Raw genomic sequence first — 20,000 nt, 5'->3', positions numbered from 1 at the left:
TTTTTGTTGCATTCTCTTATTGCAATAATGAAATTTGTAAGTATTTTCTTTGTGTAATATCGCATTAAAGTTGGAACTTGATTCCTTCCATGTCCAGTTTGCATTAGTTATAAGAAAATCATACAACTAAGGTTGATACAAAAGGCTTCAGTTGCGAGCAACCCCTGATGAAAAATGGGGATAAAGAGGAGGAGGGGGGCTATCCAAAAAATGGATAAATTCCTGTCAAGTTCAATCTCAAGTGATCTTGACAACCTGCATCTTCTGGATAGTTTCTTATCCAGAGGAGAGCTTGAAGGATTCTCCTGCTGGTACACAGCTACTGAAAAACACTTTTTGGGTTCTCATTTTCAGAGGATTATTATGGCCACGGTAAATTGGGTACCTGTTGGTTAACTTTCACATCGCTGTTTTGGGCTAGTATATAATTTATTAAACTGGTAAATTGTAGGGTCAGAAGAGCTTAGCCAATAACCTATTCTTCGACAGGCGTCAACACTTGGGTTCACGCATGAGGGACCCCGTTACATGCTAAATTGTCTCCATGTTACATTGATTGCATACAGTGTCACGGTGAACAGGAAAATTTGGCTTTATCAAATATTTTGATAAAGGTCGAATTACCACCATGAATGATTTGGAAAGCTGACGTTTCGAGTGTTAGCCCTTCGTCAGAGCGAATGTTGGCTAAAAAGAGATCAACATAATTCAGACTGTCCCTGTTTGCACCATAAAAAAGAAGCCCCACATGCATTTTGGACTATTTTGCCAGATGCACCCAACAGGCAAAGGCTTGGTTGAATATGCTTCAATGGCCATTGCTTAATAGAAAACTGCCTTCTAGAAGTGCTTCTCTTGAGATAAAGCAACCGATCAAAAAGTTATATTTTGTTGTGTTATTTAAGCAATAGAGGACGTTTTCCATGTTTACATAGCCTCATCTAAATGCCAAGCGCAGTTGGGAGAATTCTCGACAGTTATGCAAACCAGAGACACAGTCGAGGGTTTGCATAACATACACGCCCATATTTCCAACCAGCCAATCAAAACATGCGTCTGACAACACATAACCAATCAAAATTCGTGTGATGTCACAGCTGTGTTTACATACTCTCATCTAAACACAGCTATTGACCAATATTAATGGGAGTGCGTGTACTATCCTAATTATTTTATAATTTAGAATGTGCAATGATATTCACACGCAAAATACAGTGTGCCTGTTATTGGCAATAATAATAAAATTATGATAACTCTTAGAACAACAAAGTTAGTCATTTATCTTATTACTTTCAATAATTTGCCCAAACCAACAAACTGAAGATGAAGACCATGAATAATAATTTATTTGTGATCAATCATTGTTAAAATTCACATTAAAAATATTAATGGTATTTTGTATCATTTGTTAACTGAATAAAACAGTGATTATATCAAACAACTGTCAACAATGATGAATAGTGGAGCAAAACCTCTCCAGATTTTGAAACATTGTGATGGAAGACATGGTTTTTGGAGATCCAATTAAGGCAGTTACCCTTAAGGATATCAACGACCAGTGCAAGAAGCTGTGCAAAAAGAGTGATATAGTTCCTCAGTTTTGCTAGTGCCAAGATGTAAGAACAAGGTGTCCAATGATATATATTTTCTAAAAATATGTAAACACATTAATATTTATGTGAAATTCAGGCAACTTAAATGACTTCACCCTGCATGTAGTTACATTTTGATCAAGATTTGTCTCCCAACATCATTATTTATCATCAGTAGGTTTAAAATACAAAGGAAATTATTGGGAATCAAACAATAATTATTTAGGTTGGATTCATTTTAACTTAAATTTAACTTTGAAGTTCAACAGTTACAAAGTAAATTGACTACTGGGTGCAAATATACAGATTTGATCCAGTCAGTCATGGAGCAGGAGTGGTGCAGTGGTAAGAGCACTTGCGTCCCACTAATGTGGTCTGGATTCAATTCCCAAACTCAGCATCATATGTGGGTTGAGTTTGTTGGTTCTCTTCTCTATTGCGGAAGGTTTTTCTCCGGGTACTCCGGTTTTACCACATCCACAAAAAACATATTTGATTTGAGTTAATTTCATTAGTTTCTCCAATTAGTTCTCTAGTGCTAAATCCATTGACACTTAAATAAAGTAGTGTTTATTATGATTATTACAAGTTGATAAAAAAAGTATACATAATTCCCAAGCAACAGACAAAATTGGTAACATTAGGACCATTAGGCAGGCTTTTAGCTGCAAAACATAAGAAAATAATTTATCACCAGTATATGTGATCATTTATTTTTAGTAATAAATGCTAATTTCAAGGTTGTTTACTTACGCATTATAATATTATTGTCTCTACTTCAATAGAGCTTAGAACATTTCACATGCGAAAGTATTATCACTCGGATGTATTTAACACGTACAGCATTTAATTCAGTGCAACTTGATCCCTGTCGTCAGCTCCGGTCAACCGAACCCTCTTTTAAAATTCAGTCCTCCCTCTCTCATCTTAAAAATTTGATCGTGTATTTGAGGTATTTAACGGCGAAATGACAAGCACAGATAGCTTCAAACCCTCGTACTTCTTTCCTTTCAATGTGATGTCGCTTAAATCTAGAATTTCCATTCCATGATTCAACGCCTCGTGTAAGAGACTTGGCTTGGTCCGCCATTTTGAAAAAAAATCGAGATTGCGCAGAACGATCGGAAGTCCGTGAATCGCGGACTGTTAAATTGGAACCGGCCATCACCGGCCAGAGCTTGCCAGAGCTCTCGATCCGAGGCGCTGGCCAAGAGGATCGCAGCTCTGGGAACGAGAATGTCCCATTTGATGCATGCACAAGGCATGCGCATAACCTCGTTGCAAATAGACTATTTATATCGTATGTGACGACGCGTGTGATCTGAAGAGGAAATCGAAGCGTCCCAAAAAACCATCAAATCATCCAGGACAACGTAGAAAATAGTAGCTGAGTGAACTTTATTTATCTAGCTGTCCATAAATGAGTTTTCGAAAAGAAACAACGCGATTTGAAGTTTTAATGGAACATTTTCCTCGATTCGTTGACTGTCTCAAAATAGCGTGACGTCACGCGCTCTCGCATCCTTAGCTTTGTCTGCCTAGATAACAATGACCTGGACCAGGTTGAGTCCGCGATTCTCGAAGTGTCATGCGGATTTTCCCATAAAAATGCCCTTGAAGCTCATCAAAATGGCGGCGAAAGAGTAGAGTGCTCCACTTGTAGGATACATAGTGTATTTAGTCTGGAAAATGTTCTGAAGAGCGTTTCGAATGATTTCACGGGTAAGTCGGCAGGAAGAATGCTTTTTAAATAAAATCTCTGACCTTTACTGTGTGAACACTAGTTTTCTCTCGTGTTTCCGCTACAGTCATTGTTATTTAAATGATGCCTTGATCATTTCTTAAATAACAAGGACCGGAGCTAGGTCATGTCTCGATGATTGGGGAGGGGAGAGGTGGGAATAATAGGGCTTTTTACAGCGATCTTTGCTGTTTCCGGACGCTGTAAACAAAGATACATGCCAAATTCGAAGGAAATGGCGGTAAACACGCCGTCATGGAGTCAACTGTTCTCTGAGAGCTTTTCTGATTATTCGGGATTATGTTACGAACTTGGAAGATGCTTTCAAACTTATAAAGGGGTATGAAGTCAATACAACGAGTTCATTTACCGTTACATACCAGACTAGAGGTTTTGGAAAGTCTCCAATAGGTAAGATCTCTTTTTTTGTTTTTAATCAATGCAAGTTTATTATAGGTCTTAATTATTTTTTCCAAAAATGTTATTCGTAGGTTGTTGGTCGTAGGTTGGATTCCTGCCCAGGACTCTGATTTTAAAGTTGTCCTACCCCCGTTGCCCGTTGTCAATGCAACTTGTGTTGCATCAACTCCTTCCCTCGGGCCCATTACACATTTCCATCATGCGTGTATGTCGGTATTGTTTTTACATTTATTTTGTAGCGGTCACGGTCATTCAGTTGTAACTGACGCACGCACGCAAACAATCCACCGATATTGATTACCATTAATTTATTTGTAGCTGGGTTCCTTGTTCCTGCTCAACACGTTCCAACGAAGACTTTGCCAGGTAATGAGACACTCCTAATTGATTATTTTTTTGTTGTTTGATTGAACTATACTGCTTTCTGTTCTTTAATTAGTTGTACATTGTGATCACATAATATGCCTTATAAGCCTGCTTTAAATTAAACTCTTTACTGTTTCTCATTGTTTAATAGCAAGAACAAATAATGCATGCGTAATAAATTTCCTACTCGCCTCTCTTTTCTTTTCGTTGGATTAAAGTCAGTAACTATGTCGGCACACATTCCTTTTATGCATAACTTAACTGTTTATTTTCTGAGTGATCACGATCATTCAGAAGCTTGGCTGGTTGTCACGAACGCAGGCACGCACCGCGCACGCAAACAATCAACCAATGTTGCTTGCCATTAATTCATTTGCGACGACTCGAGGAACATATCAAGGTAATAAGTAACATTAGCCTGAGGGTGTAATAAATTATTTGTTTCTTGTGTGATGGAACCATGAACTGCCCACCATTCTGAGAAAGTAAGTAAATGATATGTATCTTGAATTATTCCTGAACAGAGAAGGTTTTAGTTTTTGAATTCGCTTAGATTCAAACTTGAGGGTGCCACAAAGCAAAATGACGATTGAGAAAGCATTCAATCAGTTTTAGCCATGACAAACTCTTTATGTCTACTCGCTTTAAAGCCTTACATAAAGCTAAGCAAGACCAGAGCCTCGTATAATGTATGCGTTCTCATCACAACTTTGAACCTTGCCGAGCGAAACCATGTATTTTTTGAGTTGTTCCTAGCAATCATGAAGAGTCATCTCACCTCGATCCGTTCTCTTGAGAACTTTTCAGCTTTCCGCTCCAGTTCCACTCTTTTTGCATACTAGGCATAAATGATTTGTGTTATGAAAGTTAAAATGGATAACCACATTAAATCATCAAATTTTGCAGAGTCATTTCTTGTTGTCGAGCCTCACGTCGATTAGCACCCATTTTGGTAAGTTGCTCACTGTTACTCATTTCTTAATAACACGAACAAGTAATAATTTATGTGTGATAAACCAGTTCTGACGAATTTTGCGTTACTTTTTGTTGTTTTCTCTTTACTCAGTTTGGATCAAGTTAGTGACTATGTCAGAATTCCTGATATGTTTATTTTCTAAAGTGATCATGATCACCGTCACTCATGATCAGTTGCGAATGACGCACCCAAATGATCCACTAGACAGTATTATTTATCCCTTAATGTTTTGTTCAGCCGGATTCATTTTTCCTGCTCAGAAGGTTTTGAAGAGGAACATTGCAAGGTATTTGGTAATATTAGCTTGCTGGGTGTAATCAGATATTTGTCTGTCGTTGCAAGATAATAAGTAACAATTAGCTTGAGGTGTCACGGTGCTAAATTATTTGTTTCTTGTGTGATCGAACTACAATGTAAAAACTGCCCTCCATTCTTTTCTTGCACATGGAGAAAGTAAGTAAGTAAATGATGTATCTTGAATTGTTTCTGAACAGAGAGGGTTTTTAGATTCAAAATTGAGGGTGTCACAAAGCAAATGACGATGAAGAATGCATTCAATCAGTTTTAGCCATAACAAACCCTTATTTAATTAATGTCTACTCGCTTTAAAGTCTTACTTAAAGCTAAGCAAGATCGGAGCATCGTATAATGTACCCGTTCTCATAACGACTTTGAACCTCGCCGAACGAAACCATTACTTGAGTTTTTCGGAGCAATTGAACAGTCATCTCACCTCGATGAGTGTTCAAATTGGACTGCTTCACTGATCAGTTGCGCTGTTTGCTCGAGTATGAAATGACTTCTCCTTGCTGCTCCATTTGTTAGTTCTCTTGAGAATTTTCAGCTTTCCGCTCCTGTTCTACATTTTTAATGCATACTAGGCATAAGGGAATTTTGTTATGAAAGTTAAAAGTTTTCCTACAAGATTCGATAATGCATGGATAACCACATTAAATCATATTTTGCAGAGTCATTTCTTGTTTTCAAGGACCTCGCGTCGATTAGCATCCATTTTGGTAAGTTGCTCACTGTTTCTCGTTTCTTTATAACACGAACAAGTAATAATTTATGTGTAATAAACCAGTTCTGACAAATTTTGCGTTACTTTTTGTCAGAATTCCTTACAAGTTTATTTTCTGAAGTGCTCACAGTCACTCATGATTAGTTGCAAATGATGCTTCCAAATGATCCACCAGTATTATTTATCCCGTAAATAATTTTTTCAGCCAGATTCATTATTCCTGCTCAAAAGGTTTTAAAAAGGAACATTGCAAGGTATTAAGTAATATTAGCTTGCTGGGTGTACCTGTAATAAGTTATTTGTCTGTCGTTTGATTGAACTGTGAGACAGTGACTAGGTCACTTGTGTTCATTTTGTGTTTATTTTATTCCAATTATTTTCAACTTCTTTTCATTATCCTAATTACTATTATTTGCTTGTTTACCCATAATTACTCAATTTCCTCATATTTTTGCTTGTGTAGTTGTGTTATCCCCACACATTTCTCTTACCTAATTCCTGTTGTGTAGGAGTGGTAAACTCCTTCTTCCCTTAGGTAAATCCTGTATTAGTGGGTAGTAGATTTACCCCCTAGCCTTATTTGGTTTTTAGTTAGTTTTCTATTTTCCTAAAATCCATTGTAAATTGGCTACCATTTACTTGAAGTAAGTTCAGTCGGTTCAGTTAATTTATCTGAAGAGTGTCAGTCTTAAAGACAAGTCATTTTCCAAGTCTTCTGAGGTGTGTAGTTATCAATAACATTTGGTATGTTATCCGTATTTTTCTATTTCTTTATTTATGCGTAGCCTTTAGTTTAGTTACTACATATAGCTTTCTGTTCTTGATTTTAGTTCTTAGCAGTGATTGCAAAATTTCATTTGCTATTGTCTAGCTTTATTTATCTATGTTGACCTTTAGTCTGGCACAGCATGTGATTTGCGCCTTGAATATTTTTGGTGTTTTCCAATGAGTAATTGCTGTATTTTTGTCTCCTGCTTTGTATCCTTTTAATTGCATTTGATTCCAAATGATCCGTTTGTTACCATTATTTCACAATTACTAGTTTCAATGTACTATTGTGGGATTATTGTGCAATATGTAATTTGAAGCTCTTGCTTTTTTCAAATCCATGCTTCATATAATAGTTCTTGGATTACGACATTGTTTAGTTTGTTTACAATTTGAAGTCATTCTACTCGTTTTGTTGGTAATTTCGTTGCCTTTTAGTTCGCAAGCATGTTTCTTCATGTATCAGCTATTTACCATAGTTTTTATTGTTCAGCAAGTGTAAATAATATCAATTTACTATGTTAAATCCATTGGCTTATTGTGGCTTTGTTTATTTGTTCGTTCCCGATCTCGATCCACTGTGTTTGTGTAGGTATAAATGATTTGTGTTGGAAAGTTATTTCCCACTAGATAATGTTTTACCGAAAGACTTGGCAGTGGATAACCACATGAAATTAAAATTTTTAGAGTTATGAAAAATGGGGCGAGACAAGAAGGAAATGCTTGCAGACAAACCCCTGCATTTTGAAAACTGGCAAGTTGACCTGTGATGCATGTCATCAGCTGTCATAAATTGACCAAGAAAATATTTGGTCTTCCATAGTGGAAATTGAACTTTGTGCAAGAGAAGGTTAAAAAATTTGGCAAGGAAAATAACGTGCATAACAGGCATTTCTACACACGTGTAAATGAGCACCTTTTCTGGGATAAAAATTATCATATTTTCTTTCGCTCCGACGAAGGGCTAACGCTCGAAACGTCAGCTTTCCAAATCTTTCACGGTGGCCATTCGACCTTTATCAACTCGTTTGATAAAATAAATTTCTGTTTCAAGCATCTTAGTTTGTCTAAACATTGTCAGGATAATTGCGATGTTTCTTGCTTAGAATTTAGTGAAAATGCTACCTCTTTCTATCAACTCAAAAACAGGGAGAGCTTCCATATTGAGCAGATGAAACCGGTCAAACTCAACAAACAAGTTGATCATGTCGGTTTAGCATTACACTTTTAAAATTTACCATTGTGTCAGTTACAGTATGTTTTCTATAATATCGTTGGTTTATAGTTTGAGTTTCACCTCCTTGTAAGGAACATTTAAGAGCGCCTCTCAGCAATTTTCACCTAAGACCGTGCAAGATAAAAAGATCGAAAATTGCCAAAATTTGTCACAATAAAGGACTACCAAAACCATTTTCAGAAAAATATGTTTTACTTTGTTTCGATAATTATTTTACCTGGACGGCGACTTTTTCGGTATGGGGCCTTGCGAGCGAGTGAAAACGACTCCAAAATGTCGCTTGTTTGAATCGCTCTTTTTGAAATAACGAACGAGTAACTTGAAAATCAAAACAACATGGCACAGCTAGAGTAATTCATTCACCCTTTAGCGCTGTTAACGGTACAATATACCAAAACTGGAATTTTGACCAAATTTTAAAACTTGACCTTTTTTAGATTGATTACAGACCCTTGCAAAACAAATCTGGAATATTCTGGTTATTTCCAGAATTTTTCTTAGGATATGACAAAAAAAATTTCTAGAAATTCCCGGAATTTACCAGTTTCCTTTTCTGGAAAATTCTAGAAAATTCTAGAATGTTAATGAAACATGCTAATTAGGGAAGAAATTGCCAGCTTTATTCCAGAAATCATAATCTGGGATCAAATCAGGTTTTTCCAGCTTTTTCCAGCTTGTTACAAATGCTGCTTTCTAGATTTTCTAGACATTCCTGCATGCTATTAAATGAAAGCATGTGAAGATCGTGTATTAATTTCCAGCTTTTTTCAAGGATATTCCAGTTTTTCATGATTTTCCTTGGCCTTTTCCCACCAGTTAATTTTATTCCTTGATGGTTTTAACTTTTGGTTCCTTTAAGGCAATTCAGCCATTGGTAACTTTTTCAATTTATCAGGAGTGACTTTACTAAGCTTCTTACTCTAAGCAGTCAAATGCACAACAAAAACAGGCATCATTTTCTTGTCTGTATAAAGAACTACCAAAGATCATTGAATACTTTGTTTAACTATAAAGGTTTTTGTCATTAGTGGTAATCAGGCAGTCATGTCTTTTACCTTCCCTTGTAGAACCAGACACTGTGTAATCTATGTAAATCCTATTTAACGACCTTATGTAAATGGTATGTTATGATATACATAAATTGGATACAGAAGCCTTATTCAAAGGCTATGTTATACGTATGCCTCATGTATATATTTTGAAAGGAAATGCTATGTTTTATCTAGTCAAATGGAACCTTTACGGAGCATATGTAAAGGCTATGTTATGGGGTTTTTGTGTCCAAAAATAAAAATGGTTTCAACATAGTTTATACGTAGATTCGAAACAGAAAATACACAACACATACATAATTATCCTGCTCCTATAAAATAATATTCCAGCAAATCAGAAATGTGCTGGAAACTACAAAAAATCCATTGTAGTCAAGCTATTAACAGTTATTACCGTAGCTCACAGACAAAAACAATTAGACGACAGATTTTAAAGCAGTTACATATTTTTATTGCATGAACCTAAGCATTTAATTCATGCCAAAATCTTTGAATTGGGTTCTTGTTTTAAACTTAACGAGACCCTCCATGAGGGTACACTGGGTTGCCTGTGGTACGTGCACAGTTCCAGACAATTTTTTTTCAAGTTTGGGGGTCATTAAGACCATTTAAGGGGTCACCCAGAAGTCATACCAGCAGAGGCCCTTTGGCTCACAGGTCCTCACACGTTCGCACGACGAACAGATCCTTTTCTGAGGTTAAAAACCTGGCTACCAGCCTATTAATTAATCATTTGTCGGGAAAGAAGAAGTTTCTGTCCTCTTTGGAAATTTTAGACACGCATTGCTTACATGTGGTAGTGAAGTAAAACAGCAATTTATTCCATTTAAAATGTCAACTGAGCTGTGTGTTGTCTTCTAGGAGATTCAAGTTGTCCTTGCATAATATGTAGCTCTAGCAGTGCACGATATTGATTTGGTATTGTCTATCATTGTAGTGCCATGATAGAAGTCTTGGGTAAATAGCCTGAGAAGACATGTGGTTACTAGCAAAGTACTGAACCCAGAAAGATTGAAGAAAATAAATGGGAAGTGAGAAAGATTGGCTTCTGGGCTGACATGTTGATAATTTTCAAGCTCCCTCACATCTTCTTTCACCTCAAGTTTAAGCGTGCCCTCTGAGCATCTGACAGCTTTGTAATACTGAAGTTTACTAAAGTTAATTCCAGGAGTCCGGCTGGGTTAGTATCTGGATGGGTGACCTCAAACATATACCCCTTTGTAAAACAGGAGCATTGGACCGAAAATACTATTAACGCTAACCAATGCGAACTCAGCAAGGTACAGATTTTGTTAGCTTGCTCTATGCAAAAACAAATATTGATGCAAAAGTAAATTGAGACACAGTTTTTAGAAAGAGCAGAAGGAAGTTTCCTGGACGGTCGTTCGAGAATAACATATTTACGACATGAAAACAACATTAACTTTGAACCGTGAATATAGAATATAAAAAGTTACGATCAGCGACAAACATTTTGGGGAGATTTTTGCTACGTTCAATTTTGTTATTGTACTTTTGGTTGCACAAATTAATCGCAAAATCGAAAGTGACATCGCCGGAATTCAGCGGGCGCCGTGATTAATTTTGTGTCAAATGATGGCAAGGTACCTGGTTTTCGTAAGTTTCTTTTTCTGTCAAGTGTTATAGAGTTTGACAATAAATGAGCAAAGTCAAAAACAAAGATCACAATCGCCCAAACTCTTGAGGTTGACCCCGGGGTTGACCATTGTTTCTGCTGAGTCAAAAATTTACTCTCCAAGACAAGGTTTTGTATCACCAGGTAATTCCATCATTTTGGAAATAGCAGCTACTTTATTGTTCATCTGCGTCACAATTTAGTTTTGTCCAATATACACAAACGGATACGATTCGTCAATTCCGATAGTCCATTGGTACCAATGGTAGGATTGGTACCAATACAAAAGAATGTCATTCCAATGGTTCTGTTGGTGAATATGCATTTCATTAAGGGGACTTTCACTATTTTCCCAATTATGATGGTCTATTGGTACCAATCGTACCAATGGTACCAATAGAAAATGATGTCATTCCAATGGTTCTACTGGTGAAACTATTTTCTCATGTGATCTAGCTGGGTACAGCCTACGGGGCAATTCCGATGGTCCATTGGTACCAATGGTACGATTGGTACTAATAGAAAATTATGTCATTCCAATGGTTCTATTGGTGAAAAAAAAGTTCGCTTTCACACCAAGTAAAGGCACGCAATAATTATAATGATTATTCCTCGTTCTACAAGCCAACCACAAAAACAAGTTAGCTTTTACACCAAGTAAAAGCACGCAATAATTATTATAACGAGATGCTTCCGTGAAGCATACACTGGGTTGCCTGTGGTACGTGTTACAGAAAATCACAAGGCACTGAATTGTGTGGTATTGAACTACAGCATTCCAGTCTCTGAAGAATAACAAATAAAAGAGAAGCGAGAAACATTGGCTTCTGGGCTGACGTGTTGATAACAACTTCTTTACACCACAAGTTTAAGCGTGCCCTCTGAACATCTGACAGCTTTGTAATACCAAAGTTCACTGAAGTTAATCCCTGTCTTGCAGGGTTAGTGTTTGGATGGGAGACCAAAACAATATACCCCTCATCAAACAGAAGCATCGGACCGAAAATACTGTTAACGCTAACAAATGCGAACTCAGCAAGGTACAGATTTTGTTAGCTTGCTTTATGTAAAATAAGAACATCATTCTAAAAGCTTATTCTACGCAAAAAGTAGGTTCTGGAGGTAATTTTGAGAATGGAAATCAAGGTTACGCGGCAGACGGCAAATACAAACTCGCGATTTAATTAACTTAACACACCAGAAAGACGCTAACCTCATTTTGACAAGATGATGCTTTACTATTGCCATAAAAACTATCCAGTTACGCTCGCATATCATAAAACATGATGAATTCATAAAGGCCACCTTTTCCAGCGAACAATTTTGGAAACAAACAACATATTTGCTATTAGAGGCAAAAACCCCTTCCTATTTCATTACGTGCGTGAAGAGAAGAAACTCAGTCGTTTCAAATATGCGCAATATTGCAACAAACTAAATTTCAGGATCAAACCGTTTACATGAAGAACCTTTTCCTTGAATAATGAAGCACAAAATAGACGACAAGCTTTCTTTCAAATAATCCTTGGCTGTCACAATTCCAATTATTTTTTTTTTACCTGAAGATTGTGCAGAGTTGATCACAGATCCACGTGATCGAAGGTGTTCGATTCGTTCTCTGTCTTTGTTGAACCCATAAGTTACCAGAGAATTTTCCATTTGATTTCAGTGTTCTACATAACAGCACAATTGGTAAATATTATTTTAAGAAATACAGCTCACTTTGATTTCGACTCGACGGGCGATAGATTGTTGTCGAGGTCCATTACTCTTCGCTTTTGAGATTCCAGGTGTTGGTTTTTCACCGCCTGCCTAGTTTATCCAACTGACTTTCCATTATTGAGCTCCATAAGGGTATATTTTGTTTAAGGATCCACTAAAACGCCATTCGCGTTACATCACTTTCGACGCCATTGGACACAGTAGAATCATTAACTTAGCCTGCCACCAGAGAAATCTACGCAGTTCCACTACCCTCTCGATCCTAAGAAAATACGCGCAGAAGGCTCTATGCACACCACCACTTACCAGGGGAGTGACAGGCAAGACTTTTACCGACACGGAAGAAAAAAAAAAAACACCGAACAAATGCCAAACACTTTCCGACTGGGAGTGCCATACGGCAACCCATTAAATATTCCTCGTTCTATAAGCTTACCACGCAAAACAAGTTCGCTTTTACACCAAGTAAAAGCACGCAATAATTATTATGAATATTCCTCGTTTAATAAGCCAACCACACAAAACAAGTCCGCTGTTAGACCAAGTAAAAGCACGCAGTAATTACGATGAATAGTCCGCGTTCTAAAGCCAAGCACGCAAAATAAGTTGGCCTTTACACTAAGTTAAAGCACGCAATAATTATTATGAATATTCCTCGTTCTATAAGCCAACCACGCAAAACAAGTTCGCTTTTACACCAAGTAATAGCGCGCAATAATTATTATGAATATTCCTCGTTCGAAAGCCAACCACGAAAAACAAGTTCGCTTTTACACCAAGTAAAAGCACGCAATAATTATTATGAATATTCCTCGTTCTGTAAGCCAACCACGCAAAACAAGTTCGCTTTTACGCTAAGTAATAGCGCGCTATAATTATTATGAATATTATAAGCCAAGCACACAAAACAATTTACACCAAGTAAAAGCGCGCTATAATTATTATGAATATTCCTCGTTCTGTAAGCCAACCACGCAAAACAAGTTGGCTTTTACAACAAAGAAAAAGCATGTACGCAGTAATTATTATGAATATTCCTCGTTGTGTAAGCCAACCACGCAAAACAAGTTGGCTTTTACACCAAGTAAAAGCACGCAATAATTATCATGAATATTCCTCGTTCTGTAAGCCAACCACGCAAAACAAGTTGGCTTTTACAACAAAGAAAAAGCATGTACGCAATAATTATTATGAATATTCCTCGTTCGAAAGCCAACCACAAAAAACAAGTTGGCTTTTACACCAAGTAAAAGCACGCAATAATTATCATGAATATTCCTCGTTCTGTAAGCCAACCACGCGAAACAAGTTGGCTTTTACAACAAAGAAAAAGCATGTACGCAATAATTATTATGAATATTCCTCGTTCTGTAAGCCAACCACGCAAAACAAGTTCGCTTTTGCACTAAGTAATAGCGGGCTATAATTATTATGAATATTATAAGCCAAGCACCCAAAACAATTTACACCAAGTAAAAGCGCGCTATAATTATTATGAATATTCCTCCTTCTGTAAGCCAACCACGCAGAACAAGTTGGCTTTTACAACAAAGAAAAAGCATGTACGCAATAATTATTATGAATATTCCTCGTTCTGTAAGCCAACCACGCAAAACAAGTTGGCTTTTACAACAAAGAAAAAGCATGTACGCAATAATTATCATGAATATTCCTCGTTCTGTAAGCCAACCACGCAAAACAAGTTGGCTTTTACAACAAAGAAAAAGCATGTACGCAATAATTATTATGAATATTCCTCGTTCTGTAAGCCAACCACGCAAAACAAGTTCGCTTTTGCACCAAGTAATAGCGCGCTATAATTATTATGAATATTATAAGCCAAGCACACAAAACAATTTACACCAAGTAAAAGCGCGCTATAATTATTATGAATATTCCTCGTTCTAAAGCCAACCACGCAAAACAAGTTCGCTTTTACACCAAGTAATAGCGCGCTATAATTATTATGAATATTATAAGCCAAGCACACAAAACAATTTACACCAAGTAAAAGCGCGCTATAATTATTATGAATATTCCTCGTTCTGTAAGCCAACCACGCAAAACAAGTTGGCTTTTACAACAAAGAAAAAGCATGTACGCAATAATTATTATGAATATTCCTCGTTCGAAAGCCAACCACAAAAAACAAGTTCGCTTTTACACCAAGTAAAAGCACGCAATAATTATCATGAATATTCCTCGTTCTGTAAGCCAACCACGCAAAACAAGTTCGCTTTTACACCAAGTAATAGCGCGCTATAATTATTATGAATATTATAAGCCAAGCACACAAAACAATTTACACCAAGTAAAAGCGCGCTATAATTATTATGAATATTCCTCGTTCTGTAAGCCAACCACGCAAAACAAGTTGGCTTTTACAACAAATTAAAAGCATGTACGCAATAATTATTATGAATATTCCTCGTTCGAAAGCCAACCACAAAAAACAAGTTCGCTTTTACACCAAGTAAAAGCACGCAATAATTATCATGAATATTCCTCGTTCTGTAAGCCAACCACGCAAAACAAGTTCGCTTTTACACCAAGTAATAGCGGGCTATAATTATTATGAATATTATAAGCCAAGCACTCAAAACAATTTACACCAAGTAAAAGCGCGCTATAATTATTATGAATATTCCTCGTTCTGTAAGCCAACCACGCAAAACAAGTTGGCTTTTACACAAGGTAATACCGGGCTATAATTATTATGAATATTATAAGCCAAGCACTCAAAACAATTTACACCAAGGAAAAGCGCGCTATAATTATTATGAATATTCCTCGTTCTGTAAGCCAACAAAGAAAAAGCATGTACGCAATAATTATCATGAATATTCCTCGTTCTGTAAGCCAACCACGCAAAACAAGTTGGCTTTTACAACAAAGAAAAAGCATGTACGCAATAATTATTATGAATATTCCTCGTTCGAAAGCCAACCACAAAAAACAAGTTGGCTTTTACACCAAGTAAAAGCACGCAATAATTATCATGAATATTCCTCGTTCTGTAAGCCAACCACGCAAAACAAGTTCGCTTTTACAACAGAGAAAAAAGCATGTACGCAATAATTATTATGAATATTCCTCGTTCTAAAGCCACCCAGTCAAAACAAGTTCGCTGTTACACCAAGTAACAGCGCGCTATAATTATTATGAATTCATAAAGGCCACCTTTTCCAGCGAACAGTTTTTTGAAACAACATATTTGCTATTAGAGGCAAAAACCCCTTCCTATTTCATTACGTGCGTGAAGAGAAGAAACTCAGTCGTTTCAAATATGCGCAATATTGCAACAAACTAAATTTCAGGATCAAACCGTTTCCATGAAGAACCGTTTCCTTGAATAATGAAGCACAAAATAGACGACAAGCTTTCTTTCATATAAGCCTTGACTGTCACATTTCCAATTATTTTTTCTTACCTGAAGACTGTGCAGAGTTGATCACAGATCCGCGTAAGGTGTTCGATTCGTTCTCTGTCTTTTCAAACAAAATAGAAAATAGAGGACATAGAGCTAAATATTGTTACCTCTTACCATTAATTATCTGGAAATAAGTCCTACAATCTTCTAATTTGCAAAATCAAAAAAAAAAAAAAAAATGAAACTGGAAGTATGAGACAAGATATTACAAAGTCATAAATGCTAGCGCCCTCATTTTTTGAATGACCTTTACAAAAGAGTGATAAATGTATTTTTTTGGATTATAGTCTCTATAACTCGATCAATAAGACTGGAATTTTGCAGAGTGGTTAAGCATTTGAATCAAAAACCCTCTGAGGGGAGTCGGAATGTATGGCAAAAACATCTACTACGTGTACGAAATACGTATGACATAAAATAATGGATACAGGCGACAAGAAACAATATCACACCAAAACAAACGTCTTGCAAACAGTAGTTAAACAATAATTATGTTACCATTTGTGTCTGGTGCCCCACGAAGGAGCCATATTAAATTAAAGATGAACTGTCCAAGTGAAATTAAGATTGGTTATTTAATAGTAATACATGAAGCAGCAGTTAACCTAGCAACCTTTGTAGCTTTCTTAATTGGTGTTGATAAAAGAATCCTCGTTACAAGAAGGGGTTTCTCTCCACTAACTAAAACATTCACAAATTAGCAGGTACAATCATGGGCAAAAGTGTTGGGAAGGTAACTTCATTTTACAGATACCCCCCTCCCCCTTTTCAATGTTGGATTTTCCAGGGGAAAAAAATGGTGACTTTTCTTACCTGAAGAACTCCAACATTGAATATGGGGGAGGGGGGCCACAAGAGCATGGTATTTCCCAAATACTTCAGTCAATACTTAGAAAAATCGAATTAGGTGTGAAGTGACCTGATGCCCACAACCTTCCCAACAACTTTTGATCACGATTGTCTGAAAAAGGTCGAAGCGCAATACATGCGATTTTATACACGTGGTTTCATTCTTTTAACAGAAACTCGAAGAAGTGGCAAAATATTGGCATTTCGATACGTTTTGTTCAAGTTTTTTCTGAAATCAAGCTCAAATAACGTCTTCATATTTTCTTTTTGATAATCTCGCAAATAGTAACGTGGGATGTTTACGAAATGAATAAGAATAATTCCCGGTGAGCTGTACCATATATCTATTTGCTGTTGTTAGATATGCAATATTTGCTATAAATACGAGATAGATTTTGCTAGGATAGGTCGTAAGTGGCTCTTCATATACTATTGAACCCTGTGTGTAGCCTCGAGGATCAGGTTACAGTCATACAGTCAATGCTACACAGTTCTCCTCAACAGTACTCCATACATTCCGAGGAAAATGTCGCTATTTTGTTTGTCTTTGGGTTCAACTAAGCGCTTAGTAATGACCATTGTAATCCAAACTTTGTTTTTCATAGGATTGCAGACTGTAAAGTTTGGCTTTAAACACTATTTCTACAGTACTCCATGGAACGAATTTAAATGACAACTTATTACTCAATTAATCTTTTAAGTTCCCGCAATAGAAGGGAGTACTGTTCAAAATGAAGGAATTTCTTTATTCCAAGGGACAAATTCACAATCACTTACTTTGCAGTATTAAATTCTATCCATAACCATTCAAGTTGTATCGAAACGTACCGCATTAGCCTCGAAAATTCCCACATACTTGTGGAGTACTGTGTGAAACACCGTTTTGTAGTCATTTATTAACGTACGGCAAGAAGATGAATTAACAAGATGTAACTTTTTACGCGGCATGACACACAAATGCAACATTTCTTGTTCGTTTTGATTATTAACGTTTCATACCTTGCTTCTTGTGATGCCAAACTCTAAGGAACTTCATATTCACGAGACGCCAAGAATTTAAAGCCTTACATATGTAACTTTAAAGTGTTAATTATCGGGAAATCATACGCATGCAAGCGTTCATTATTCACTCTCGCTATATCACCTGAAGGCCATCTAAAAATGCATTTACTTAATAAACCGGGAAAAAAAATAGTACAACAACAAATTTTTAGTTCCAAACACATGGTTTACATGTCTTGGTGAGCGATTAATGTCTGAAAAAGGTCGAAGCGCAATCGGTCCTAAGATACTGTTGTAACGCAATATTGTGTCACGGAAAACCATTCCTCGGACTGAGCACATAGGTGGCTTTAGCAAATTCCATGTTCTGAGAATGGTGCCCAAAAACAACGACAATAAAGATAATCCATGGAACCGTAATTATGCAGAATAAGAACTGCATATCTTCCGTAAATTTTGTGTTATACGCCAAAAACTGTTTACAGTTGTTTTCAGACAATCATGGACAAAAGTGTTGGGAAGGTAACTTCATTTTACAGATACCCCCCTCCCCCTTTTCAATGTTGGATTTTCCAGGGGAAAAAAATGGTGACTTTTCTTACCTGAAGAACTCCAACATTGAATATGGGGGAGGGGGGCCACAAGAGCATGGTATTTCCCAAATACTTCAGTCAATACTTAGAAAAATCGAATTAGGTGTGAAGTGACCTGATGCCCACAACCTTCCCAACAACTTTTGACCACGATTGTAGTTTGAGGGGAATATTGTGTGTGAATGGTGGCTGAGTTGGGGAAACATCATACACAAAAGTTAGGGTTAGTCTGTAGAATGAGGGGGAGAAATTTACAAAGCAAACTCTCAACCCCAAAATAAGGCTAACAAATGAAACAAATTCTGTGTGAAATTAAAAACTTTAATCACAGAAACAGCCAGATAGTACATGTATGAAAAACTGAATCACGTAGGAGGGATTAACAAATATTTGACCATAAAAATTATTCAGCATACGTGGCCGGCTTGGCGGTGATATCTCCAAAAAGGCTCGTGGTGTATGAGGCCACCTAAGCAGAAACAGCCACAAGTCAAAAAGGGACCTTGCCGAGTTCTGGAATATGTACTCACTAGATGCAGATGTAGAAGTCCTTTAAATTAAGGCCTTTTACTGACACCTTGAAAACAATATGAAAGAGAGAGTTACTGTATTGATATGTACTATTTGATTGAGTAAAAGGGCTAGATCGGACACATTTTTTTTTCTTTTCTTTAAATAAGCCCTCAGACCCCCAAAAATAGATGCCTGTGATCCTTGAGTGTCAAATAGTTATGCTATATTTTTTAAGTTCTCTGTGTGGTGTTGCTAGTCAAGCCTAACAATAAATACAGTCATTGTTATTTTTTATGGTATGTTCCAGGGCTCATGCTCTTAATTATTTTATTTATGTTTCACACTGTGGAACAAAATGTGATCATATTGATCAGCCCCAGGTTAGCTTATTTGTTGGGGCCAAACTGCACAAAGGCAAAGAAAACAATATGCGGTTTGGGAGAGGATGGGGAGTCTTAAAACGTAGCAGTAGTGATAGGCTACAAATTGCTTTTCTTCACGGGAGGATATTCTACAAGGAACTGGAATCATTGCTTTGTCCTCAGATGGTACAAAATATGAAGGAGTTGCCATGGAATAGTATGGCTTTTTTGCATAGTTATACCTAAGGGGGCAAGGACATGGTATTTACAATAACTTATCAGTTTTGCATTGTTTTGCTGTGATCCATTTTAAGTTTAGTCTATATATTACCTCGAGATCAAACATTGTTTGCCATGTTATGAAGTGTTCTTACACATCTGTCCTTCTGTGGAATGTTTGTTTCCAAGCTTTAAAGTAATTAAGTAGCTGGGTTAAGTTGGTAAGACGTTGATCTGTTATTGACTGCAGTGGACTGTTATCTTTGAAGACATTCCAAAGCATTTCACATTTTCATAAGTTCTTGTATCTTTTCTGTGGTGTTTTCATGCAAAGCCATGTCCTTGCAAACTTTTTCGGACAGAGTATTAACAGCAAGCTTTACTCGTATTTTATTTAAATTATCAAGATGGAATTACAAGCGCCCTGATTAAACCGTATTTGTTGTTTGTTGATTTTCCCAAGCGGGTGAAATCTTGCAAATAGTTTTAAAATATTGTTGG

General features: G+C 36.7%; 1 protein-coding gene and 1 long non-coding RNA gene across 13 annotated transcripts in view; one reads left to right on the top strand and one right to left on the bottom strand.

Annotated features, from left to right (window-relative positions):
* LOC138054546 (uncharacterized) overlaps positions 1 to 5,275 on the bottom strand; it is a 9,788-nt gene extending 4,513 nt beyond the window's left edge. Inside the window, exon 1 of the long non-coding RNA XR_011133293.1 lies at positions 4,898 to 5,275. This is a non-coding gene — a long non-coding RNA (uncharacterized lncRNA). The remainder of the gene's footprint in view (positions 1 to 4,897) is intronic.
* Positions 2,910 to 20,000, top strand: part of LOC138054540 (tetratricopeptide repeat protein 28-like) — a 46,139-nt gene continuing 29,048 nt past the window's right edge. For 5 of the 12 annotated variants that reach the window (XR_011133281.1, XR_011133282.1, XM_068901048.1 and 2 more), the window contains exons 1-5: positions 2,910 to 3,314; positions 4,072 to 4,119; positions 5,026 to 5,071; positions 5,333 to 5,381; positions 6,064 to 6,111. The gene's annotated coding sequence lies outside the window, so the exon portion shown is untranslated. Of the gene's footprint in view, positions 3,315 to 4,071; positions 4,120 to 4,378; positions 4,605 to 5,025; positions 5,072 to 5,332; positions 5,382 to 5,410; positions 5,549 to 6,063; positions 6,112 to 6,321; positions 6,371 to 11,749; positions 11,984 to 19,463 lie in introns of those variants that run through there. The other 7 variants (XR_011133284.1, XR_011133283.1, XR_011133285.1 and 4 more) reach the window with 6 other exon arrangements.

The sequence above is a fragment of the Montipora capricornis genome, chromosome 6, assembly GCF_036669925.1.
Source record: "Montipora capricornis isolate CH-2021 chromosome 6, ASM3666992v2, whole genome shotgun sequence".
Taxonomy (NCBI): Eukaryota; Metazoa; Cnidaria; class Anthozoa; order Scleractinia; family Acroporidae; genus Montipora; species Montipora capricornis.
The sequence above is the reverse complement of the archived record's forward strand: the minus strand, read 5'-3'. Positions and strand labels throughout refer to the sequence as shown.